At 39.6% G+C, this 26,975-nt stretch overlaps 1 protein-coding gene and 1 pseudogene across 1 annotated transcript in view; one reads left to right on the top strand and one right to left on the bottom strand.

Annotated features, from left to right (window-relative positions):
* Positions 1-22,774, top strand: part of LOC116897706 — a 52,090-nt pseudogene extending 29,316 nt beyond the window's left edge.
* The window catches only part of Lsamp (limbic system associated membrane protein), a 2,154,604-nt gene that overhangs the window by 1,782,405 nt on the left and 345,224 nt on the right, over positions 1-26,975 (bottom strand). The gene's annotated exons all lie outside the window — the stretch shown is intronic.

Genomic DNA, 26,975 nt, shown 5'->3' with positions numbered 1-26,975 from the left:
TCTAAGCAAAGTTAAGGGACATGCGAGTCCTTCCTTCTACTGAAAGAGCTGCCAGGTATTTAGAAGGTTTTGGTAAGAGCCTATCTGAATGGCACTCATTTTTCATTTCTCATCCATGTGCCCAGTTTTAAAATCCTTCCACTTAAACATATTTTTATTTTGCTATTTCGCTTTTCAGCTTTTGGCTGGCATTCATTCCTGTCAATGGAAAAGAAGCAGGGAAGAGGGTTCTGCAAGTCAGAAGTCTGCTAAGTGTCATTGAAATACAAGAGGATGGCCTATATTCTGCAGCTGTTACTCATGACCATGCCATACATAAGAGTAGAATTAGGGGTAAAATAAATTACCCATAGAAAATGGCTGATGAAAGCATCACTGACTCTAATAGAAACTAGGTAACTTTATTCTGTATCTTATTTTTGAATAAATGAATACCTTGCCACTTAGGGTCGCCACAAGAAGTAACCATGGCATTTCCTGCCAAATAACAGTTTTATAACCAGTCACGGTGGATGGAAGGGCTCTTCAAGTTCCTCGGGCAAGTACACACCACAGTACTAGACAAAGCATAGACTTTTATATGCTCTAAAGTGTTTTCTCTCCTGCTCATCATGTGAACGGTAAGAGGTAAAAGAGATTTGAATCATACAAAACAGTTGTAGAATTATTCACTAAAAGTCTTCCAAGATGACTAGCAATGATGTTTAAGGGCCATGCTCTGTGCCAAGAGCCAAAAACAAGAGCATGATGACACCTGACAGTTTCAAGTAAGAAACAAACAACAAAATAAAATCAAGCACTATCAAGGGAGTCAGAAGAGCAACCAGAGACTAGAAGTGAAGATTTGCAGAAGACAGTGCCATAAAATGTTTCCCTAACTTCCCCAAGATGAAAAGAACACAAAAGACTAGGTAAGAAAATACAGATCTTAGCAGAAAAAAAATGAGAAAATTCTGTCACTCCTCCGGGGATAGCAAATACTATGTATTATTCCTTGGATAAATAAAATCAAAATATTTACACAGCACTCTATATTGTGACTGTCAAAAGCAAGGCCATTACCAGCAACAAAGGACTAAGAGACAATGAGAATTCTCTCTCAATGCTCATAAAAAGGCAACACTTCAAGGGCTCCTTAGAGGTCAGTTGGCAGTTTCTTAATGAACTAAACATGGTCTTCCCATTTCACAACCCCCCAATAACTCTTCCTCATTGTTTGCCCAAATTAGTTATAAGATTAGGTTTTACTGAAATCCTGTCTGTAAACATTAATAGGTTTCTTTATTAATTTCCCAAGCTTGGAAGCAATGAAACCCTCCTACTCTTTCCTGTATGTAAAGGAGGGAGTGGAGACACAGAGACACTAAATATTTTTCTCCACTATAAAAAATAGTCAGAAAAAGGCATAGATGCACTTAAATATGTATGTACTAACACACAGAAGAAAGCTGTTCTGAAATTAGAAAGGAAGACATAGGGCATATTTCAACCTTTTGATTTTCAGAAAAAAAGTCAAAAGTAGGGATGGTAAAAGTAGCATTTGCTTTCAAAGCCTCCTGAAAAGCAGGAAAACATGGATAGACAGAATACAAATACATTCAGAGCAGTGAAAATATACTATATAATCTTCTACTATGGTTGTGGCTATTCTGCATTTATTGTTCATTTGTCTAAACTCATACTATCTAGCACCAAGAAAATATTCATGCATAGCATGAGCTTTGGGTGGTAATGACATGTCAATTTAGGATAACCAATCATAATACAGATACCATTTAAGGGAATTATGCTGTCAGATAGCAGAGGCGATGCATGTGTGCAAGCGGGAGGTCGATTGCAATTTCTTGTGAACATACAACTGCTACAAAAACAGTCTCTTAAAAATCAAGTACAACATACAAGAAAATATTTTGACAGGATAGGAAAGATTACCAAATATTTGCATCTTTAACATTTGCAAATAAGAATTCATTTGATTGGTCTGAATCCAGGAGAAGTCCTTAATAAGGCAGAGGGCAGATGTGGCAGAAGGTCAGGGAATGCTAGAAGAAAGCAAAGTGCTGAGTGCTGAGTGCTGAGTGCTGAGTGCTGAGTGCTGAGTGCTGAGTGCTGAGTGCTGGGCAGGTAGGGTTATGTTACTTCAGCTAGTTCTTAGCCATGAAATGCAGGTGAACCTAAACCATAGAGTAAGTGTTCTCAGAGAGGGAGGCTGGACTTTGACTTAGTTCTGTCTTTGCTACAAAGTGGTTATTACTTGTCTGGGGTGGTATTGCATCCTATTTAATGCTGGAGATAGAAATGTATAGAAAATTGTAACGGGGTGGAGTATTCATTGGAGAGACATGTAGGTAAGTGTGTTTAAAAATAGATTTGACCATACCCAAGAACGCAGCCCTGATGCTTCGGGTGTTTCTTAGATATGTTTTCTCTGACCCAAATTTCCCATCTGGCCCTTTCATAAGTTGATAATGGACAATTAGGACAAATCCTTTTTCAGATTTTGATAAGTGGGCAGCCTCATAATTCAATGTCTTCCAGAACAGTTATATATTCAGACCTTCACATGTCCAAAGTGGGTACAGTAGTGTTCAGAATTTATGAGAATCTTGGGGGGGGGATGCGATTGAAATTTCTTCTGTTCTATCACAGCTACTCAAGATGGAGGTTATGCTGTTATAACCGCACTTGAATTTCCATGTTTCTGTCTGTGTAGCTCATGTCCTTCTGGGGAATCGAGTTTCTAGGTAGAGGTGCACATGTCTTCTACTTACCTAGAGACATAAAGTTTTAGGGAACCACATTAATGACTCTGAAACTAGCATTCGTTAAAAAGTCACTCTTAGTGATTCTGTTGCATTAGGAAATAGAACAGCAGTCCCATGTAACAAAGTCGGTGTCTACCCACACCATTGTATGTCTCCAAATTAACGCACACACTCTAAGTGCTCATTATATAGTTTTAAAATTTATACATTAAGTGTTAGGGGCATTTATTTATGCTGAAAATCCCATTATGGTACATTAAATTTTAATCTGAGGAAATATTTCTTCCCTTGGAAACCCCGTTTCTCCCTCCCTCTATCTTGTGCATGTAAAAAATAACACCACTGTATATAATTGCTGTAATCAAACCCCAGCATACTATACAAATGAAAATTTCCAGGGCACTTTTGTCTACTATGTTGTCTGGAAGTAGGCTACAATTGCTTTGGAGAGACATGAATGATAAAGACCTGAGTAGAGAGTGTCTATGCTTGGCTAGCCAATCAGAATGTGAAGGTTTAATGTTGTCCCACCAAGCCTGAGAAGGCATAGTGGTATGATATTAAAGCATGTTCTCGACATGTGGGAAGACCTATTCATGATATGAATAAAAGGATCAAGGAACATTTCAATCCACATAGCCACTTCTGAGGCATCAATCGAAAGTCAGTCAACACACAGTTGCAAAACACCTAAAACATTTTTAATATAGACATAGATATGCCAATATTGATATGTATATATACACAAAAATAGATGATAGATAGAAGATAGATAATAGATAGGTACATAGAGAGATAGATAAAGATAGATAGATAGATAGATAGATAGATAGATAGATGATATAGATATCATATATCCATAGATATTTAGAAGTAATGTAATAAATTTATTAGATGGTTAATTCAATATGGGAATAGTTTTATTTTAATATATTATTTAGACTCACAAAGTCAATTTGGATTTTTTTGTCACCAGGTTGGGAAATCACTAAAAAAAATGTTAATTTTGTTCTTAAATTGTACATGACTGACATAATGTGCATGGATTAACCCTTTAACGTCAATGTAAGGTAAGTATTAACAATAAATATAGCAAGGAACATTATAATAGACAAGGAAAAGATATCAAAATATATAATGGAAGTTAAAGCCATACCATTATTAAGAATTGAGTGTGGGATGCATTGTGGTAGTGAAGAGCTTAAGACAGAAAGTAAAAATCCACTTTCTATGTTACATATCTTGGGTCCAGTGATAGAAGCCAAATATATAAAATTTTAGAATGTGGTAGACACTCTGAAGAATTTAAAGGATTCAGATAGCACATATAAGGAGCTGTTCTGTTTCAGGGAGGGAGAGGAAGCAGTCTTGATGCCTGAACTGAGATTGAAGGTAGAGAACAGGGTGGTATCAAGGCTGAGTAGATGGTTAGCTAGACAAAGCATGGCCCAGGCAAAAGCCATGATAGGAAGGACTCCTGTTTTCTGTCATGGCCAGGAGTTGGTGAGGTTAACTTTAATGGAATGATTTCGAAATTTGTTTCTGGATTGCCTAATATGTTGACAGGGCACACAGGACTCAGGGCTATAAAAAAGGTTTAGTTATTTATTTCCAGAGACGTGGATGTTTCTGGAAGGTTCTCAAGCATAGGTGGTTGAAATTGTTTGATAACATTTATCATCAAAACATGGAATTTACTTGAGCAGAGCAAAATCATAATTGGAAATTTTATCATTGCCTAGAGGAGCAAAGATCACGGTCTGGATGAGCAGTGATGGTGACGATACAAAGGAAGAGAAGTGCATGATTTGAGCAAGCTTCAGTAGATAAATCATGAGGAGTTTGGCCGTGTATTTGGTGTGGCATGATAGCAAAAGGAGCCGAAGAAGATATGCTCCAGAACTTTGAGTAGATTCAGTGATTAAAGTTGCTTACCTAACAACCTGTGTTTGATAGCCAGTAACCACATAGGGCCTCCAGTCACCTGCCCTCATACCTGTGCATGTTCACATGCAATACATGCCTCTGTGTGTTGTGTCTGTTGTGCGCACGTGCATGTATGCTTGTGAGTTCAGGCACATATGTACACTCATATACACACACCAAACTAAATGTAATAATTTTCATGAAAAAATTGTGTTGTAATACTCACAATTACTCAAAGATGATTTTACACAGATGCAGTGTCCTTGGAGACAAATCTAATAGAGATCATTAACCTGAGACCCAATTTAGGATGACTTTCTGGATACTATACACTGGCATAGAGGCCAGGCCTCATGAATGTATATGGAGAGAAGTTAGTCATGCAAGATCTAAGCATAGGAGCTAAACCAGACCATGCCCTTATGGTCTGCAGGAAGAAACATTTGAAGTCACCTAAATTCAGGCTTCTATGGTAAAACTATGGAACAATAAATGTGTGATCAATCTATTTACTATAAGACATATGGAAAATTATGGGTACTAATAAAGACATGTGTAACCAGAATACGTTGTTTCATAGTGGACACAAACCGATGGACCATAATCCGAGTTCTTCTACACAAATAGCCGAGTCAACCTAGGGGCAGCCTGATAAATAGCCACTGACTTGCATACCTCTGCTGGCGAGAAAGAAGTCTTCGGTCAGATCTCATTAGCTTTGCTACTATGTATTTTTTTTTTTAATCTCTTCAAGGGTCTAGCTGAATTGCATTTTATCTTCCACTCCATTAGTCTCTGATAATTTGTCAGGTTTCCTTGTTCACAATCTTGACAGTTGCAAAGACTACTAGTTAATATTTTTATGGAATATCCTCAAATTGAGTTTTCCTATTCTAAATTTCCCACAATTATTCTGAGCATAGAGGCTGAGAATTCAGATGGTGGGCAGATATCAGGCCTCCCTTATCACATTTTATCAGAAATATATGATATCTACATGAATTAGTACTGTTCATCTTGTTAACCCAGAAAGGCAGAGTTTACTGAGATTCTCCATTATCAACTTACTATTTTTTTCCCAGACTCTATGTTTTCAAAGTGAGTTCCTATGTCCTCTATACATTCAAGATAGAGTTACTTTTTATTTTTAAAGGATAAAAGGAAATACTCTTCATTGCACATTGCGGTTTGACTTTTTCTTTATAACCATTGGTGTGACCCACCCATTGACATTGTACTAAAATAGCAAACAGAATGGGATCCAGCTGGCTGTCACAGCAGAGCTCCTAAGTGCTAAGTGTTGTTAGATTGAAAAAAAAATCTCACGATTGGAAAGCAACGCAAACTTTGTAAGGCATCAAAAGACGAACTGAAGAGCTGGCTAAAATGGCTGTTGATGCCTCAAATGATTTGAAAACATCATCTATGACTTAGCAGATAATACTCAGGACATAATTTTTTGAGTGGAAGCACCTTGAAGGTGCAGAGAATTTGCTAAGCTGCCATAACCTTGATTAGACTAAGAGCAGTGATGAGAAAATTCGCAGAGTGGTAGAGAAAATCTGGCCGGCATCTAGAAAAACAGTCAAAATGTGCCTATCACAGCCCGCCTCTTAGAAATGTGAGATTGTCCTCTACTCTCAAGGACAGTTAGCTACAGTGACATCACTTTCTGAATTCATCCTCTGTCTGTGCAAAATATGGATCCTTATGGGATTATGTCAGAGTGAACAGGGAATCCAACCTGATATTGCAATGACATTTTCAAGTTTACAGAAAGCAGTGTTGAACCATCAGTGACTAGAGTGAAGACTTGATTTCTCTGAGATTTTCTTTTTCAAAACTGTTTCTCCCCCACCTCCCAATATTTTAGAATCTTCTCTGAAACCATATCTAGAGGTGTGCATAGCACTCAGCCCAGGAAAGTTATGCAAGTCCTACAAATAGAGCTCTACCTGGCCACAAGTACATACATATGGAAACAATCTGTTTCCAGATTTAATCCCTTTGTATTAATATGGACTGAGAAACCTGTTTAACATGACTTACCAATACAGAATTATGCTTTAGATGACATGGAAAACTATTTTCAGGAATAGCCTTATCTAAGGTCAAAACATGTTCCTATAAAGGGGGCAGAAGGTATATAAAACATATCTAGAATATAACCTATTATTTTTTAACACCAGCAGTATAAACATGATTGTCCATGCAGAAGACACAGACTATATTAAGAAAGTTTCCCCCTTATATTGTTATAATCTGAAACTCATTTCCATGTGAGATATATTATACACATACTTTTGCTTAGTTATATTTCCTCTTCAAAATCTGATAATTGTAGTACAAAGAATAACAACAACATATTAGACTCTAAAACATGTGTGGGTCATTTGTTATCAAACTGACAGAAATAATTCCTAGATGTTCCAGAGATTTGGATGCATATTCTTTAAATTAGTTTATAGTACTTGCCATTTCCTTGATAGAGTCACATTCTAAGTTCAAGATACTTTTCTCATGTAAAATATTAATATATGTTTGGGCATCTAGTAGTGCATGGGATAGTTTAGATTTTTACAATTCTTTGTTTGCATTTATTTATTTGCTCAAAGAACAGAATTTACATGACTATGGATATGGTAACAAGCCAGTCAACTGTTTTTATCAGTTTGTGCTAGGTCGGCATGAATTTACTTCCCATTTTTTTCTGCCATGTTGCATCTCTCATCTAGTCTTCTCTGGCATTTTGTATATTTGTGAGGTCTCCATCAATTCCTACAGGATGCTCTTGTTCATTATCTAACCCTGTTCCGTTGACTTTTCTGCTGTCATCCCTCCTATCTTCTGGGTCACCCACGCAAATCCCATTTCAAATGCTGAAATCCTGAGTAGGAAGAATGATCGCGAATAAGAAGACATTCAGAGAGAGGACACTGGTGGGCACTTTGTAGCCCTCTGTGTGGGAAATGACAACCTATGGAGTTTGGAAGTTGCTTTTAGGTATTCTTTTCTTCTTTTCAAATATTGACTCACCTAAAAAAAACATACCTATGAAATGAACTGTGAGCTTAATACTGGAAATTCATAAAATCAGGTTGTAACTGTTGCCAAGGAAACAAGATGTGGGGCAGATGGAGGGAACAAAACCCATTGATTATTCTCAAAGTCTCACATTGTACAAATTGTAGGTACTATCACAGCTTTAATTACAGCATGTAAGGGCTTTGACCAACATGTGAGGCTACCCAGATATCTTCCTCAACACAATAATATATAGTAGCTCCCATCAGAGCATTTATTATTATTTTTTTGTATACCATTTGATATCATGTTCTCCTTCTATACGTGTCTAGAGCTTGGAATTTTATCATTCTCTATAAACTTGACTCAATATTTTATACATTTTTTAATTGTTTTTTCTCTTTTAGTTGAATTGTGGCTAAACCAGTCAGTTATAGATGGGGTTTATCATGGAAACTAACAGCATATTCACACTTCAGAATATACTAATAGCTGACATGGGTATCCAGATGGTACAAAGAAATATGGACCTGGCATTTAACTTTTCCTGCCATTTTGCCAAACAGGAATGCAAAAAAAACTGTTGCTTTTCACATATTATAAGATGCCTGTGCTGCCTCCACAATGTAAGAATATGTTTCTTGGTTATTTTTAAAACTTGTATTGTACAAGGAATATGAACACTGATGTCATGCTCAGCCTACTTCAGGCATCAAAAAACAACCACATCCTGATATTATGGAGTATGTAAGAGACAATTAATTGTACATTTCTACATACTTAATTAGATTTAATTTCCCTAATAAGTTTATTCCTAAAAACAGAATTATAAGTGTATTTGTGTAATGGTTATTGCCATTTCACTAAAGCCATCATAATCAAATAACCTAAGTGCAAGGTCATGAAAAAGACGAGCTCGTGGTTCTCTGATTTCAGAACACGTTCAAAACTATTGGGGAACTTCAGAATTTCTATCAAGTCACTGAGTAGTAGTATTTGTGTGTATTCGTGACACACTTATCATAGACAGTTTCAAAAAAAGTAAATTATAACATTAATTTTTTCAAAGCTGATTTTTAGTGATAGTTCTTATAAGCTTTAACCTTCCCTTAGTCCACTACCCACCAGAGGTAGTAGGAAAGAAAGGATGCAGAGGAAAATGGACCTGTTGAAAAAGTTTTGGGAGCAACTCCCATCTGTATTGTCTGGAAATCAGCAGTTGAGCTCATGGTTTAGTAGGCAGAGAGACAGATCGATCCACTTGCAAACTTTTCGCAGAAATCACAACCGTTCAGTTAGGTAGAGTTGGGATAGTGAACAGGAACCAGTAGCTGTGGCACTATCTAGCATAGACAGCCAGGCCTTTACTTAAGCACTCGTCAGCAGGAGGGACCAGGAAGAGCACCTGGAGAAGTTCTTGGCTGTGCCTCTCTCAGGAAAGCAAAGATTAGCTAAGACTCGAGACCCACGAGCACTGCACAGCTAGCTGTACCAGCAAGGCAAGCTCAGCCTCTGTTGCTGTCCATCCTGTTCTATTTATGCTCCTTCAAACATCACATGTCCTCCACAGGTCTTGCCCCAGTATGTGTCTTGCCTTAGCACTTGTGTCTGTCTCTGGTGACATAAATCAGCTCAAGTCCTCTGAAGAGGCAAGAAACCACAGCAATACCGCCAGAAGTTTTTTTGGTGCATTTCTCTCTATGGAGTCCTGACAAATGGAGCTCAACTCTATGCAATGTAAGGCAGACCAATACATGGATGTCCTTAGTGAAGAATACTTCATCATGTATCTTTTCATGAGCTTGCTTTGCAAAACATCCTCTCTGCTGTGTCTGCTTCTGCAAAATGTTCCTTGGTGAGTCTCTCTTAGACTTTCATGCCTGTGTCCTCTTGACCAAAACGTTACTTCACGTTTGCCCCAACAGAACACGGTCTATCAGACTTTCCAAAGAATGTTTACATTTGCATTTCAGAGCATGTTTTGTTGTTGTTGTTGTTGTTGTTGTTGTTGTTGTTTGAATCTTTACTACCCGCAACAGACCCAATAGGTTGTGAAGTGTTTGACCCATCTGATGGTCCTATGTCAGAAAGTTGTGAAACCTTTGCATGGTGGGCCCAGTTGACAGAAGTGATTACTAGGGATTAGCCTATGGAAGTTATAGCCTCATTCTGGGTTTGAATCCTACTCTTCCTTACTCTTAGATCTCTGCCATGTAGCATGAGAAGATCTATTTTGCCTACCATAATATGAAGCTTCTGGAACATAAGAAAATGTATATCATTCCTCTCAGGGTTTATTCTCCTCAGACATTCTGTAGCAGTGACGTGAAAGTAACTAATAAAATGCCATTTTAGGAGGCTGGAGAGATGGCTCGGTGGTTGAGAGCACTGACTGCTCTTCCAGAGGTCCTGAGTTCAATTCCCAGCAACCACATGGTGGCTCACAACCATCTGTAATGAGATCTGATGCCCTCTTCTGGTGTGTCTGAAGACAGCTACAGTGTACTCACATACATTAAATAAATGAATAAATAAATAAATAAATAAATATTTTTTAAAAAAATACCATTTTAAGCAAGATTCAAATGTTAACAGGTAACCAAAATATTGGCATTTCAAAAACCAAGAGTGATAATCACTTTATTTGATATGTCTGTTGTTAAAATGTGTCTGTATTTGTGTTTAGCAATTAAGGTAGGGGAAGGGAAAGGAAGGGAAGGGAAGGGAACATCTGTTACAGAAATTTACTGTCATAACTTTTCTCTCGGAAGCTTCTTCATGGATGCCATCAGGGTGGTGCTTTCCAAATGCACAAAGGCTCTTGGTGGGTTTATTGACTCAATGCTCCCAAGTTAATAAGAAACAATGGCTCTTTGACACCAACAAAGGTCATGAAAGAAAAAAAAACAGGAACAAAGTGTTAAAAGGGCTTTTAGGACTTCTATCCATAGTTTAAAAAGTATCACATATGTTTTAAAAGCTCCAAATAACACCAAGTCCCTGTGTGTTGGTTGTCTCATCTGAAAATGGGAGGATTTAAGCACTTTTCATGTTGGGTACCTTTGGTTCTATTATTCTTTGATTCTAAAACAAAACTGCTTGGTCCCTTTATGTAGCCCTCAGATTGGCCTTCCATTACCTAGCAGGGCCCAAAGTTCCTTGCTCTGTAAGGCTTTTGCCATGTGAATGAACAAGAGTCAGATTCAAATTCTTTTTCATGCTGTCATCTAAGTACATTTCACATCCCCTATCTTCTCCAGGATTAAAACATGTGTTTCTCACATAAAGGAAGATGGCCAGTCTCCCTAGCTTTTATAAAACAGCCAGTGTCTAAGTATAAAACACCTTAATGTTGTTCCTTTGTCCTTGTTTCAAAGAAAGTCAAGGCTTCCCAGGTATTCTTGAGACCACTGAACTTCAGAGGTGAGAAAAGGATGTGCCCTAGACCAGCAAACTCTCAGAAGCTGCATAGACAATGAACAGAAAAGGAAGAGGAAGATGTCAATGTAGTCTCCATAGCCAGAGAGACTCCTGACTCTCACGACTGTTGGCATAACACTCCATCAGATACAAGCATTGTACTGTCCCTCCAAATCTGTTGGTTCTCTAGGAAGGCAAAATAAAACTCAAAATATCTAAAGTATATGTGCTACTAATTAATCCTTATAACACCCAGCATCTCACACAGATGACATTCTGTCTGATTTTCCTCCAACTGTCTGGGAATAAACACTATATTTCTTACAATACCTGTTATAGCATTTCCCAGGTGCTATAGGTCAGGTCAAATGCCACCTCAGTGGTAATAATCCTGCTATGCTACTCAGTTCTATCTGGGATGCAGATGACCCAGATGAGATGCAGGTGAAGACTCCAGTTCTGCCCTGTAACCAGAACATTGTGAACTTGTCATTTAAGGATGCACTAATGGTGATAGGCTCACCTGTCTCAATCAGGTTGACCCCAGGAGAAAAGACACTACAAGCTGAGGTTAGCTAGGTATAAGGAAAACATTCAAAATGCTACTCTCTTTGCCTGTAGTTTTCCAGTTCTTCCACTATTAGTGCCTGTAATGGATGGCAGGTATTGTATTTGTGTGAGATTTCTGGGTTCCCCTCTTTGTCATTGACTTGCATCTGGGGTCTGGGGATCTTCTACGATGTATGAAGGGCAGAACTACACCAGAGGTGCCCCAACATAAAAAAAGAAATGAAAAGACAAGAACAAGCAAAAAAGACAGAAACAATGATTAAAAAAATAAGCAGACCCCAACCACAGTAAACTTGTTTTAGCTAAGTATTATTTAACAAACAATACTATTCTTTATGTATGTAAATGTGTTTCAGTTCCAAGAGGTATGCATATGACAAGCACAGTAATTTCCCATCAAATTCAAACCAGTTTCTAAATAGAAGGATACTCAAGACCACACAATGTGAACTTTGAAGAAGCACAAGGGAGAAGTAACTCATGAGCAAATATCAAGACAAAGCTGAAGTAAATAATTTTACAGAGATTTTTTTAACTTCTTTTCTGTCTGGCAGTGCTGATGTGTTCACTATAAATAAATAACTTTATTTGATTATCCCAGAGCCTCTATGAAGGCATACTCCATTCACAAAGCTTAGGAAATTTGAAATAGAGACAAAGAAGAGTTTATGCAACCTTTGCAGTGTCACTCAGCAGAGTTGGAACTGCTTACTTTGTCCAGTTGAATACCAATATCTGAAACAGAAGGGGCAGGCAAAAACCCCCTCCCATCCTTACTACATCATGTACCTCAAGAGAGGAGAGGGAGGGGGAGGAGGAGGAGGGAGAGGAGGAGGAGGAGAAGGGAGAGGGAGAGGAGGAGGAAGAGGAAGAGGAGGAGGGGGAGGAGGGAGGAGGAGGGGGAGGAGAGACCTTCTGCAAGGAATTTAGGGGAAAAACGACTTATATTCATGTCAACAATGGAGAGGGTGTGCTGGAGATGAAATGAGCAATGAACTGTAAGTTATGAAGACTGACAGGCTTTTAGCCTTGACTCTGTAACTAGTAATTTTGCTTAAAAACAAGTAAGTCACATCATCTTCTCATGCCTCGGTGATGAAAGAGAGGCCTGTGGGATGTGTGTGTGTGTGTGTGTGTGTGTGTGTGTGTGTGTGTGAGAGAGAGAGAGAGAGAGAGAGAGAGAGAGAGAGAGAGAGATGTGTTCATGAGTAAGAATTGAAAGGGAGTTAGAAACACTGAATATGACCTTGAGTTCTAGGACGAGCACATTCTATAAGTCACATGAAGTCTTCAGATTTTCTGCTTCTGAGATGAGTATCATTGCTTGGTCTACCTAATTGCTGGGTTGCTAAGAGGAAAATGGGATAAAGATATGCTCAGCCTCAGGGGAAGGGCAATTCCTTTCACTAGCTTGGGCACGACAATCCTCTAATTCCATGTCCCAGACTGTTTAGTATTGGAAGAAGGTAAAACTTTAAGGATAAAAGAGGGAGGAAGGTGGGTTTTTGAAGAAGATACTCAGATCATAGTTACCTCTTTTTCCTCAATTCCTAACCAACATGAGGTACACATTCTTCTCTACCCCAGGCTCTAGTCATGATCCACTATCTTGCCAGGGGCTCAAACTGATCAACAACTCGCTGTGGAAATAGACCCCTGAAACCATGACCCAAAAGGAATACTTGGTATCTGCTTGATGTTGCTGTTTGGGTTGTACAGAACCCTTGGGAAGTGGACCCTTGCCAGAGGAACTGTTAGTAAGAGTGATCTTTGATGGTGTAGAGCTTTGCTCCACTTCCAGTTAGTTCATCTCTACTTTCTGTGTGTGGATAAAATAATGGGAAATGAGTTTCTTACTCTGGTCCTTCTTGTCATGCCTTCTGTGACATTTTTGATTCTCAATCTGGAACTGCAATCCAAAATAAATGACTTCTTTTATAAACTCCCTTGGTCATGGTGTTTTATCACAGTCACAAAAAGTAACTGCTAAACTCTCTTAAGGCCGATTATCTTAGGTATGCCTTCCTAGTAATGCACAGTTGACAGGAGTACAGATATACAGGTATGGAAATGATTATGTCAAAGCTATAAAGAGCTGAATTAATATCCCAGTCTCTGCAATAATGCATAAAGGTATAAATGTGAGAACAAAGCTTTGCTGATAGAAGAAAAAGTGAGGGCTTGAGATTTAACTCCAGGACAGTGTGTTTGTCTAGCATGTCCAAGGCCCTGGATTTGATCTCTAGAGCCAAAGATAAAAAAATGCAGAGGCAGGATAAGTCTTAAAATAAAGGCAGGAGTGTACATGAAAGGAAAAGGAAAAGGTGAATATCAAGAGCCTTTTGTGAAGAAGTAGAGAAACACTGGTAGTCTCTATATGCTTAAGTGGAGGCCAGGTCCACAGGGAGAATATAACCTCATGTACTGTGAGATTTATAGCCCTGGGCCATACGGAAAAAAGCAGATCTGAAAGAACAGCAAATATTTTAAGAGTAGTCTGTACACCAATTTCCAAGAACATGCCACACTATCTCTATGTATCTCATTAGTAGTGTGACATCAAATGAAAGAAAATACATGAGGAAAGGGATTTGAAATAAGAGGCTAGCCCAGAAGTCACTCTGCAATAGAGAGATGTTATGTGCCTATATGAAGATATAATTGTCTTTTTGTTCTTGAACCCCAAATCTGTAATTGTCACCTCCATGTTTATACACAGTCTTCCTCTAATCCCTTGTGCTGTGGCTTGAAAGGACTATGGGTTGAAAACCTTAATCTACAGTGCAGTCACGTTAAGAAAATCTTTATTTGAAAGTTAAGAAGAGGAGAAAAGTAAATTGTGGTGATAGGAATTAGAAAGTGGTTACTGTAAATCAAAGCCTAAAGATGGGAGATGGCATGGAAGCTTCTGGAAGGCCTGTTGATTCCTCCTCCTCCTCTCCTCCTCCTCCCCTCCTCCTCCTCCTCCTCCCCTCCTCCTCCTCCCCTCCCCTCCTCCTCCTCCCCTCCTCCTCCTCCTCCCCTTCCTCCTCCTCCTCCTCCCCTCCTCCTCCTCCTCCTCCTCCTCCTCCTCCTCCTCCTTTTTCCTCCTCCTCCTCCCTCCTCCTCCTCCTCCTTCTTCTTCTTCTCTCTCTCTCTCTCTCTCTCTCTCTCTCTCTCTCTCTCTCTCTCTCAATCCAAGTACTGTTTCCATAAGTGTTTTCAATCTGTGGAAGTTCATAAAATTGTATTTCTTTTATGCTTTTCTATTCATATTGTATTTTAATAAGCTACCTCATACTCAAAAAGGATAAGAAACTCTTTAAAATGGCATCAGGTCACCAAAGAGATTACATCTTTATCATGGATATAGCCTCACTCTCTCTTGGCTAAGTTGTTATAAAAGTGTCCTCAAGGGCTGGAAAGATTGTTCCACAGTTAGGAGTGCATACTGTTTCTACAGAGGACCCAAATTCAGTTACCAGCTCTGATATTAGGAAGCTAACAACAGCTTATAACTCTAGTTCCAGGATCCAGTAATCTCTCCTGGCCTCTGTGGACAACACTTCCATTGAGGTGCACATACTCATCCATTAACACACACAGATGTACATACATGTTGCTGAAAAGTAGACTCAAACCCTATTTGCTGCACCATTTAAGTAGATTCCATTTCCCTCCACTTCCGCTACATAAGGTACAGAAAAGAGGCTGCCTTGGGTGTTCTTTTTGTTCTATAGCTGAGGAAAAAATGCAATTTTTGAAATGAATATTTTGCCTCCTAGATAGAAGGTTTAGGGAGTCACAATGATAGCTCAAGCATGGTGACCGGTCACACTGAGTCTGCATTCTGTTGACAGAAAGAGATGTGTGCTGATGCACACCTGATTTCTCCTTCCCTGCTTTAACCATGAAGGCAGACCAGTAGCGTGCCTCCCAGCCGACTCCAAATGCAGTCACATGACAGTGAATAGAAGCCATCACCTAAGTTCCCACCAGATGTTAGGTTGTTGATGTGGCTTTCTCAGCCTCCAGACTGTGAGTAAGTTCTCTTGTTATACATCAGTTTGTAATATTAAATGACAATACTGCAGTACTGATGGGACCCATATTGGTTCAGATTCTGTCTGCAATAGAGCACAGCCCTACTTCTCAGTCCTTCAAGTCTGAAAGCCTCTTTATTTCCTGATCCCAGTTTTTTAAGTATAAAATAAGACCACTTGTTGGTCATCCGCTTGCTCCCTAGAAACATGAAACTCTCAATATATTCTTTATTCTTAAACTTGGCTGCCTTTTCTGAGCCCTGGGGAGGTCTTTCTCACAGTTTTCTAATCCATTTACCTCTGCTACCTAAGGCTTGTCCTATAAAAATTGTACCTTGCCTGAAACTATTTTTGCTCGTTGGCTTTTGTTCAGTTTGAAGGTATGTTAGCATTTTCTAGGGTTCCCCACCAACTGTTGAAAAAAAATTCCATCCTAGACAATTGGGAAATGCATGCTAGCTGAAATTTTTTCACAGCTGATCTGGGTCATTATTTCATATTTCTGTATGGTGTCACGGCATCCTCCAAGCGCATCCATTATCAGACCTGTTCACTTGCTCACTTGTTCCTACCTAGAACTCTACCATTCATGTATCCCTTCTCACCTCTCAGTGACTGCTATGACCCTAGTTCAGATGGTAACGTACACTCATCACATCTGTTGGTCCACTTCTTTCATTCAACACAGTACATCTGAGTTTAGCAGTTGGATGCTGCGTTTATCTTTAAGTACTTTTAAAACCAAGTCCATATGCTAGAAAATAACATGTTTGTAGGCTTTCTAATCTAAGAAGACAAACGGCCCCGAAGCATTTAAGCCTGTAAGTCGCTGCGCATAACTCTTTTTGTATTACACCCCACTGCACATTTTATTCCTTCTCAATGATTTTTCATTCGGTATGCTCCTGTACCATCCACTCTATGCTATGCCCTGCCTTTCCCTTCATGCTCCTATAATATTTTATTAACATTAATGAGTTGTGCTTCTTATAAACTGTAAGCTCTGTTTTCAGTACCTTCCATTCACTTATCTATAATGTTCGCACATATTCTATGCATGTCTAAATTAATGGGCAATGTGTGACCTAAGTGCAGATTATTAAACAGGAATAATTTGTCCCCCAAGAGCTTATAATGATGTAAATCCAGGCCTTCTGTGTCTCACCTTTCAGCTCCTGCTCAACCTGAGAAAACTAGACAGGTATTTCACTACGACCTAAAGGTCTCCGGTTCATGGACAATAGTCTTATGTAAACAAATTCAAGTGTCTTTCCTTATGCTCTTCCTCATCCATCAAGCTAAGAATCCCTAAGCTGTTACAGATGCTCTATGTGCCCACCTCCCAGGCTTAGGGTTGCTAATGTTGGCAGCTCTTGGTTGCCCTTCTTTCCCTTGGTGAGCGATGTGTCTGTGATAGATCGTAACCCTGAAGCAGCAGAATGGCAGTGTTGGACCTGCACCTGCATTCTTCAAGACACACCCACAGAGCTGTTTGCAGAGAAAGGCACCTGCTCTTGGACAGGTGCCCAGGGCCAGGGAATACTAGTCAGCATCAAGACAAAGCTCTCCCAGGAAACAGTTTTGTGTCCATGTTTCTGCCCATACGTTAAGTTGCAAATATAGCAGAAACACGACTAACTAAATATAGGGCTAACTCGGCATGTACTTAGGGATGGTTGTGGGATGAAAGGAAAAAAAAAGGTTAAAGAAAATAAGAAGAGGAAGCAATGTAGAGAACGACTGCTTAACAGTACAGACACCAGAAAACATGGCTGACAGTTGGTTTCGCAGTCACTTGACCAATGTTTACCATCTCTTTGGAATTAACTTCTCATTTATTAGAAAAAGATGATTACTATGGACGATCACCTGGACTGTTCTCAGCTTTTCTATCTTATGATTTGGGGGAGGAAGCAATCAAAGACAAACAGCACAGGGAGCGAGGAGAGGCATGACAGGTAGAGAGAGACCTAGCATTTCTCCACTCCTACGTCTCCACTCATTTTTCAATTAAAATATGGCATTTACGCATTTACCGAGGTACAGCTGGGTATTTTGATAATGTAAGCAGTTTGTGATGAATACATCAGACTTATTTCCATAATCTTCCCTATTTGGGCTGGAAACATTCATAAGCCACTTTTTGTAGCTATGTCAAAATGCACAGTGTTTATTTTTGTCAACCACAGTTAGCCTACTTTGCTTTTGAACATAGAATTTTTTTTTTTTTTTTTTTTTTACCATCTGACTTTGATTTGGTTCCCATTAATCATCCTCTCTACCTCTCCTCACTCTTATCTTTCCTCATGTCTGGTAATTACGTTTTACTTCTAAAGTACCACCTACTCCAGCCGCCACAAATAAGTAAAGCCACGTGGCAATTTTCTGTGTGCTCTTTAGTCCTTTTTCATCCTCTATGGAGGAAGCCAGCAAGAACAATTGTCTAGGGTAGGGATGAAGCAGTTCGATGGGAAACCAATTGTGTTTCCTTGATGGGGTCCTGGATTTGATGTCCAACCACCAAAGCAACAACCAAACAACAATTAAATTACAGAAACGGTCTACTCCTTTCTTCTTTTTGCTCATTTAGTCCTTGTTTTACTGATTGCAATTCAGGTACGGCTGCCACTGAGGCACATTAGGCATTGTAAGGGAACCAACAGTATTGGGATGATTTCCTTGTCATCAATAAATGACAGAGAAAAAAGGTTTTAAGTGATGCTCATGAATTGGCTGTAGCTAGAAGATGAGGCAATAGAGAATGAGAAGGGTAAATTAGGGCACACTTTTTTTCCTCCATCTTTATTAAATTGGGTATTTCTTATTTACATTTCAATTGTTATTCCCTTTCCTGGTTTCCAGGTCAACATCCACCTAACCCCTCCCCCTTGCCTTCTCTATGGGTGTTCCCCTCCCCATCCTCTCCCCATTATGGCCCTGACCCCAACAATCCCATTCACTGGGGATTCGGTCTTGGAAGGACCAAGGGCTTCCCCTTCCACGGTGCCCTTACAAGGCTACTCATTGCTACCTATGAGGTTGGAGCCCAGGGTCAGTCCATGTATAGTCTTTGGGTAGTAGCTTGGTCCCTGGAAGCTCTGGTTGGTTGGTATTGTTGTTCATATGGGGTCTCAAGCCCCTTCAAGCTCTTTCAGTCCTTTCTCTGAATCCTTCAACTGGTGTCCCGTTCTCAGTTCTGTGGTTTGTGGCTGGCATTCGCCTATGTATTTGCAGTATTCTGGCTGCGTCTCTCAGGAGAGATCTACATCCGGCACTCTTTTTAATACAAACTCAGTTATTCTCACATCATTTGGACCCTATATTATTAACTTGCTCTCACCTGATGGGAGCTTAGCAAATGGTAAACAGCAAGCCAAAACTCTTTACCTTCCTAGAGAGAAAATGTAGTAGTCAGCCAGGTCTGCTCAGCCTGTATGTACTTGAATGGGTTGATTTGCATTAAAAGTACTCAACTTGAGATTAGTGACCTCACAGAATGCCCTGTCTCAATGATTCTCTGATCTCTCTTCCTGGATCAAAGGTGCTTAATCCATAGACAGGGTGTTTGAAAGAGGAAAATCTGGACCCCAGTTCATTATCATAGCTTTCTTTCTCTCTTTCTAATCTCCTTTAATTCAGCATCTGCATGTGCTTAGGAAAAATATGTGCTCTCTGAGCAAGTCTCTCAGGCTGCTCCAACACTAAAGTAGAAATGAGAATTGTTTTATTTTATTTGAGTTATGACTGTGTATAACTTAGATTTAATAGGTAGAAAATGAGGCTAATGCATGAGGATTTATGAAGTTGACGATCACTGTGATCGCCACGGTACCTGCGTCTCTTTCCTCACCCCGTTTTGTATTTCTTTTCCTTTGCTTCATAGAAGAGAAAGTGGAACACAGGTATTCTTTCCACATTAACACCCACCTGCAGGTAGGGACAGAGGGTCAAGATGAAGGGAATTAGGAGAAGAGCAGACACTAGAGACAAAAGAGATTTGGGCCGCTCACAAATGATTTCAAGCTCCCTAGTCACATTAGCTAAAGGTAGATATAGCTTCCCCCCTTCAATGCAGCTTTCTTGTGTTTTATCTGACTTCCCTTCCACTGCTGTGCAATGAGAAGAAAATTGCACAGTAAAACCCAACGAATTCACTAGCCAAATGTTCTGCTTGATGGCGTTAGGCACCCATGGGTGCATTATTTGCCATTTTAATTTACCTATTTGTGTAGGGCCATGATACAGGAGACAGGGAAATTCTTATCAAGTGGTTCAAGCGCAGGAAACAGGGACATAAATACATGGCAGCAGATAATGAAGGTGATGAAGATGGAGATGACAAGAGAGAGAGTAGAATTCATCAAGTATTTACTCCGTGCCACGTTCATGACGAAACTCTACCGTTACCATCCCTTGACCTATCTTCATAGTATAGAGGAATTCCTACCCTAAATCACAGAAAATACTGGAAACCACACTTCTGTTTTCATCTAATCACTGCTGGTACCAATTTTGTCTGTTACTTTTACTATTACTGTGACAAAAAAAAAAAGTTTGTTAAAATAATTTAAGGAAACAATGATTTCCCCCCTGGGATTTTAATATATATGGGATACAGTCCACCCTAGAGAAGATGGCCACATGCCAAGAGTGTGAAGCACTTCTTCAGCTTGAATAAGGAGGGAGTCAGAGAGAGAAGGTAAGGTTAGCATAGTTTACATCCTCCTTTTCATTCAGTCCCAAATCTCAGCCTACATGCTGGGGTTGCCCACTCTCAGGGTAAGATTTTACTTCTCCTGTGAACCTCTCTTTCCCCACAAATTTTATCATTTAATAAATGGCTAAAAGTTACAGTTCTAGAATTTGATAACCAGAGATTAACTTTCTATTTTGATTCTCACTGTTTATGTATTCTCTCTCTCTCTCTCTCTCTCTCTCTCTCTCTCTCTCTCTCTCTCTCTTTCTCTCTCTCTCTAACACACACAATCTACAATCTCTCTATAATTATTAAAATAAATTATATTGTCTATAATTAATTTATTGCAGTGCAAGAAGAGAGCATGTCCATTATGTTCTTTTCCCAATAACAAGCACTGTAAAAACTCACTCATGTATAGCACAAATTTTGAATAAAATACACTGTCATCCTTACCTTCATAACATTAAGTCACAGTGCTGGCGCATCATGCTGATTGTCCTATGTACCTTGACCTCCATCTCCCCATCCTCTAAGCCAAAACACTAGTGCTTCCCTTGGGTGGTTTGTACAATTAGCATTCATCATCTAATAGATCTTGACACAGAATTTCCAGGTTTGGCACTCAAGTAATTTGTCCATAACCCGGTGTCTGTCTATTGGTGCCTAACATTATTCTTCAATGTCATAAGCCATGATTCATTCAGGAAAGGACTCACTAGGACTAGGGAAAGTTCTATTCAAAATGAACTTGGAATGAGTTGTCAGTTCCAGAAGGAAAGAAATGCTCACAAATGAGCACACTGATGGGACATGTAAGAGGGACACAGGAGACAAGTGAGAGAGTACCCATGGCCATGACTGCACACCTTGAGCATCCAAATAAATTAGTATTTAATGACCACTTTAACAAGACCAACATCCGTGAATGCAGACTTGTCTACATACATTAAGTTAATGAGATAAATAAACTTAATGTTCAGAAAAATTACTAATCACTTATGTAAATTATCTCATTTCAAGGAAATAGATAACTTGCCACTCCTTAAGTATGGGTTATGTACAGTGACTTTGTCACCTAATCTACACTGTGGGTGGAAAAGCAGTGAGAAACACTTCTTCAATGCTCACTGTTAATATTGACAGAAATGAGTCATATTTGATGTATGCACCCATGATGATATTTTGTCACAATAATATTTTGTCTCCATGGTGATCTTTCCCAAAAATTCATAACCTCACTCTATTAGAAAAATAATAACCCACTTCAACTGATGGACATTCCACAAAATATCTGGTCATTACTCAAAACTGCCAAAGTCATCAGGAGAAGGGGGAGTCTGAGAAATTCTTGTAGTCTTGATTAGCCAAGGTGAGATATGGCCTGGAATGAGATTCTAGAACTAAAATAGCTAGTGCTTGTCGCAGGGTATATGCCACTTTCTTCACTGGTATAGCCGCAGAAAGTTACTCTTGCTTTATTAAATTAACTTTTGAAGCCATAAAAGGGCAAGCGATTCTAATTAAGCTCAATCTGTCACACATCAAAGAGAGATGAAGGTAGGAGGGGACTTCATTGAGAAAGTTTCAGGTGTGTTTGAGGGGGCAATGAGGCAAAGGAACAGGAGGTAAAAAGACAGAAATCCATTATGTAAATGTATGAAGGTGTCAGTTGATTACAAAATAGGGGAAGACAGGTGTTAGTTTTAAAATATTTCGTTAATAATAACATCAATACTATTTCAGTGTTTGCTCCAATATATTGCATTATTTAGAGGAATAGAGCGAAAACTCAGAGTGATCTTTGCCGTATCTATGTACCTTTGAATGTGTTCTAAAATAATGACTTTAAAGCCTAAAAATACATTTTTTACAAGGCAGATGTGTTTTGTGATTTCATGATCAGGGATCGGTAATTGTTAATGATGGAGCTGTTCAGCAGGGTCTCAGCAGTTAAGCAGAGCCATTCTGTCTTTTCGACTGGACTTCACCATTCACTTCTACTTCCTTTCCATTTCTCAGATCCCCCAATAAATTGGGAGTGCAAACCTCAGTCAAAGAGAGAATCTCTTTGACCTTTAGTCAGGGAAACTACAGTGACTCATTGAGGTTAAAAAAGGTTTCCAGGAAGCTGAGGTTGAAGAAATGTCTTTAAGTATTCTGTTTTTTGGACACAGGTTACGCTGATCGATTCTCAAGATTTTATTTTATTTTCCTCAATAGGGAATGATGGAGCCCAACTACAAACCAAGTACAGTCTGCAGACTATTTGCAAGGTGGACAATTTCTGCTCAGAAATACAAAAACATGTCCTGAGCGAAGTGGTGGAGATAGAAGGGAAGTTAACCTGAGAACTGGTTGGGAATAAAAGTAAATCAGGTGAGCCAAAGGATGGAAAGAGACTGACTGGTTTATCGTGAACAGGTCTCGGTTCAAGGACAGTAGTGGGCTGTGGTTCCCAGAAGAGCTGTGGAAATTTCCTATTCCCTCATTTCCCAGGTCTCTGTATCAGCAAAAGACAGAGTATGGTCTGTGACCGCCAGGCAATCAGAAAAACTGCCAAGTCAAGGGAACTTGGTGGAGTGAAATGATGTGGCAATTCCCTCCCTGCTAGCTGAAGGATGAGCCTGTGCTCGCAAAATGGGAGGGTGGAGTGAGCTGTACACATGATAGCTCTTTTTAACTCAAAGGTGTATTTACAAGCCTGAGACTAGCACCTTTCAACCCTGGGCCTCCTCCCACTCCTACTCCTGGAGCTATGAGTAGGAGAAGCCCATATATTATATCTCAGGCATGTGAGCTGACTGCAGAAAAGGCAGAGTTGATTTATTTCTCTGGTGTGGAGCACAGCTCTATAGGCATCAGTGGTTCGCTGCCAAAGCCGGGCTTACAGGTGCTAAGGCTGTGCTTAAAATACCCGCTCAGAGATAATTTTTTTTTCCACAAAGATAGATTTTACCAATGTATTCATGCCTTCAGCTTGGCTATGCCAACAGCATCTTTTGATTTTCCACAAAGCCACATGTAATTCATTGCCTTAAAAATCAGCCACAATTTCTTTCTTATGCCCTCAGACTGTCTTGACGTTGTGGCTCCTTCTGACCCACCAGGTCTTTCATTTTGATTTTTGTGCAGTCGATTCAATATCCCTAAAGAATGGTACATTCAATCTGACATCAGTATTTAAAATATTCTGTCTGCTTGGACCATCAGCTCTCTGCAGTATCTCCATCCACATACTACATGCTTCTTCAGTCTCTGACTGCTTTGACCCTCATAGATTCTCATTCTCATTTCATGCCATGATTTCTGTCAAGAGTCATTCACCCTGACATTGCTTTATTTTTTATTTTCAGTAGCGTGTGTGTGTGTGTGTGTGTGTGTGTGTGTGTGTGTGTGTGTGTGTGTGTGTGTGTGTGTAAGAGTGGAATGGAAGTACTTGTCTCTCTGTGCCAGGCATTGTTACAGACCAAATAGTGGCATAGTGCATTATTTCTCAGCTGTAATCTATACGTTTTTTGAGGTCAAGGCTCTCATTGGCCTCAAATGAGCTAAGTAAGCTAGGCTGGCTGCCCCATGGACCTGCTGATTTCTGCATTCCTAACTCTGAGTTGTGAGTGTGATCCACTATGTTGGTTTAAGTATGGTTTGATGATTGTTGTTATGGTGGTGTGCATACACATCGGTTCTGTAGGTAGATGTATATTGATCCCTCTCCTGGTGTAATATTGTATGATCCTAAAGCAGTAATTCATTAGCTAAGTAATAATGACAAATTATTATGATGAAAGAAGAAGAAAGAAGTAGACAAAGAAAAGAAAAAGAAGAAGAAGAGGAGGAGGAGAAGAAAAGAAAGAGGAAGAAGAAGAAAGAAGGAGGAGGAGGAGAAGGAAGAGGAGGAGGAGGAGGACAAAGAGCAGAAGGACCATAGAGTCATAGAGGAAGGAGGGTCACAAGATTTTCACCTTGAGTTTCAGCCATTATTCTTCCCTGACCCAAGTCTTATCTGCACATGACCTTGGCAGACACTAGTGTGTGTTGGAGTGGGAATGATAACTGAAAGATGGCACTCTATGATGTAGCTTCCACAATATCATTATTCATGACAAAATGAGACTTGCTGCAGCAGAACTTTTCTTCTGTCACCCATACTCTTATAAGTAACTTTTCACTAATATTTTACAGTTAAACCCAATACACACATTGGTTTCCATAGTTTGGTTTTGGTAGAATCTCATTTTGGTCTCTCATTGATGGCCTATTTGTAATGCATAGGTGAGTATTTATGTCTCTGGATTAAGAAACACTCATCCAGAGACTGCCCTATCTGGGGATCCATCCCATAGGCAGCCACCAAACCCAGTCACTATTGCTGATACCAAAAGGACTTGCTGACAGGAGCCTGATATGGATATCTTCTGAGAGGCTCTGCCAGAGCCCTACTGATACAGACGTGGAGGCCTGCAGCTAACCATTGGACTGAGCATGGGGTCCCCAATGGAGGAGTTAGAAAAAGGACTGAAGGAGCTGAAGGGATTTGCAACCCCATAGGAAGAACAACAATATCAACCAACCAGACCCCAGCAGAGCTCCCAGGGACTAAACCACCAACCAATGAGTATACATGGAGGGACTCATGACTCCAGCCACATATGTAGCAGAGGATGGCATTGTCCAGCATCAATAGGAGGAAAAACCTTTTGTCCTGTGAAGGCTTGTTTCTCCCAAAGTAGGGCAATGCTAGGTCATTGAGGTGGGAGTGGGTGGGTGGGAGTGCGAGCGTCCTCATAGAAGCAGGGGGAGGCGGGTGGGGGTATGGGGGAGGTGCGAAAGGGGATAACATTTGAACTGTAAATACATAAAATGTCCAAGAAAAATAAAATTAAAAACAGAAGGAGGGTGAGCAAGTCATGATGACTAATCTAGCCAGCAGCACTCCTCTATGGCCTCTGCATTAGCTCCTACCTTCAGGTTCTAGCCATTTGAGTTTCTGCCCTGACTTCCTTCCTTCACCAATACACTGTTAATTTTGAGTCTTAGGTGAAATAAACCCTTTCCTCCCAAAAAATAGAAAAAAGAAAGAAAAAGATAATACAGCAATGAGTTTGCATGCCAAGCATGAGTGTACATCTGATGTGTGGATGTGCCCATGTAGAGGCCAAAGGATAACTTCAGCTCCTGTGTTGTTTCTAACCATCTTGTTTCTAGTTTTGAAACAAGGTCTCCAGGCTTAGCTGTTAACAACTTAGGATATAGGAGCTTGCCAGTAAGCCCAGAGATTTACATCTCAGTAGGATTACAGGTATGCAACATCACAGGTAGGTAAAGTTTTTAAATAGCTTTTATTCTTTTTGGAATCAAACTCAATGTCCTCATGCTTCCATGTACCTTATTAATTAAGCCATGTTTCAATGATTGTAAAACGATTATGATGATTTCATTATATCTCCCAGGAATGTTGTGTTTTAGACTCTGTTTAGTCACTACACGTTATCCTTCATGGAGAACGCGATGGATATTTATGTATTTTAGTACTTCAAAGTCCCGGGATTAAAGACGTAGCTCAGAAAGAATATTGACATGGAAGAGACCCATAGTATGTTTTTTTTGCAACAAAGTGACAATGTTCTTGAATCAAGCTGAAGACAAAAACAAACAAACAAACAATGGAAAAAAAAAACCCTGACTTTTATACTTTCTAAGTCCCTACATCCTCATGTGATTGAAAGAGATCTCAGTAAGCACTTCAAACAGTGCCAGAGTGTCCCATCACGATACCCACATGACATCCCAGCTCTTTACACTCTGAAGAAATAAGATCAGGACTCTGAGGCCAGCTTGAGCTACAATTTGAAGTGACAATCTGTCTCAGAAAAAAAATGTAAATCAACGTATAGATAAATGCATAAATAAGTACATAGATAGTTACATACATAATGCATCATACATACATACATATATACATACATAATTAACAGACACTGGTACAAAGCAAGTGGTGACTAAGCAGTAGACATTTAGACTGTTCCTGTTATTTTATTGATTGATTGATTGATTCATTCATTCATATCTAATACCTAACCTGCCCAGACAATGGCCTCTCTGCAGGCCTCTCTCATCCTGGTCACTTCCTTAATCCTGCCACCTACCCAGCTTTCCTCTGATGCTTCCTAGCAACATGTTCTCACAGTCATTGTATTTTTGCATTGTCTCCCTGACTTCTATTCTAAAAATAGTACCTGACCACCTATTCAGAATGTCCCACCTATAACACCAGCCTTCCTTTATGCAATAGTTAACTCGTTATCAAATGGAGCAACGACTACTATCCTATACCCAAGTAAAAGCCTGTCACAGTTTCTGCAGCTGCTGTGCAAGGGACCTTGCATTGTCTTTACAATTCAATTCCTACGAATTTTGTCATTTTCAAATGTCCAATTTTTCTTCTCTCCTTCTTTTCATGTCAGCCTAGATTCCCCTGACAGACAGACTATGAGGCATTCGGACCTATGACTAGTCCTCCAGGAACACTGGCCCTGAGCCACAGGACCA

This window comes from Rattus rattus, chromosome 4, assembly GCF_011064425.1.
Source record: "Rattus rattus isolate New Zealand chromosome 4, Rrattus_CSIRO_v1, whole genome shotgun sequence".
NCBI lineage: Eukaryota > Metazoa > Chordata > Mammalia > Rodentia > Muridae > Rattus > Rattus rattus.
Note: the sequence above shows the minus strand (reverse complement) of the source record. Positions and strands in the feature narration are given on the sequence as shown.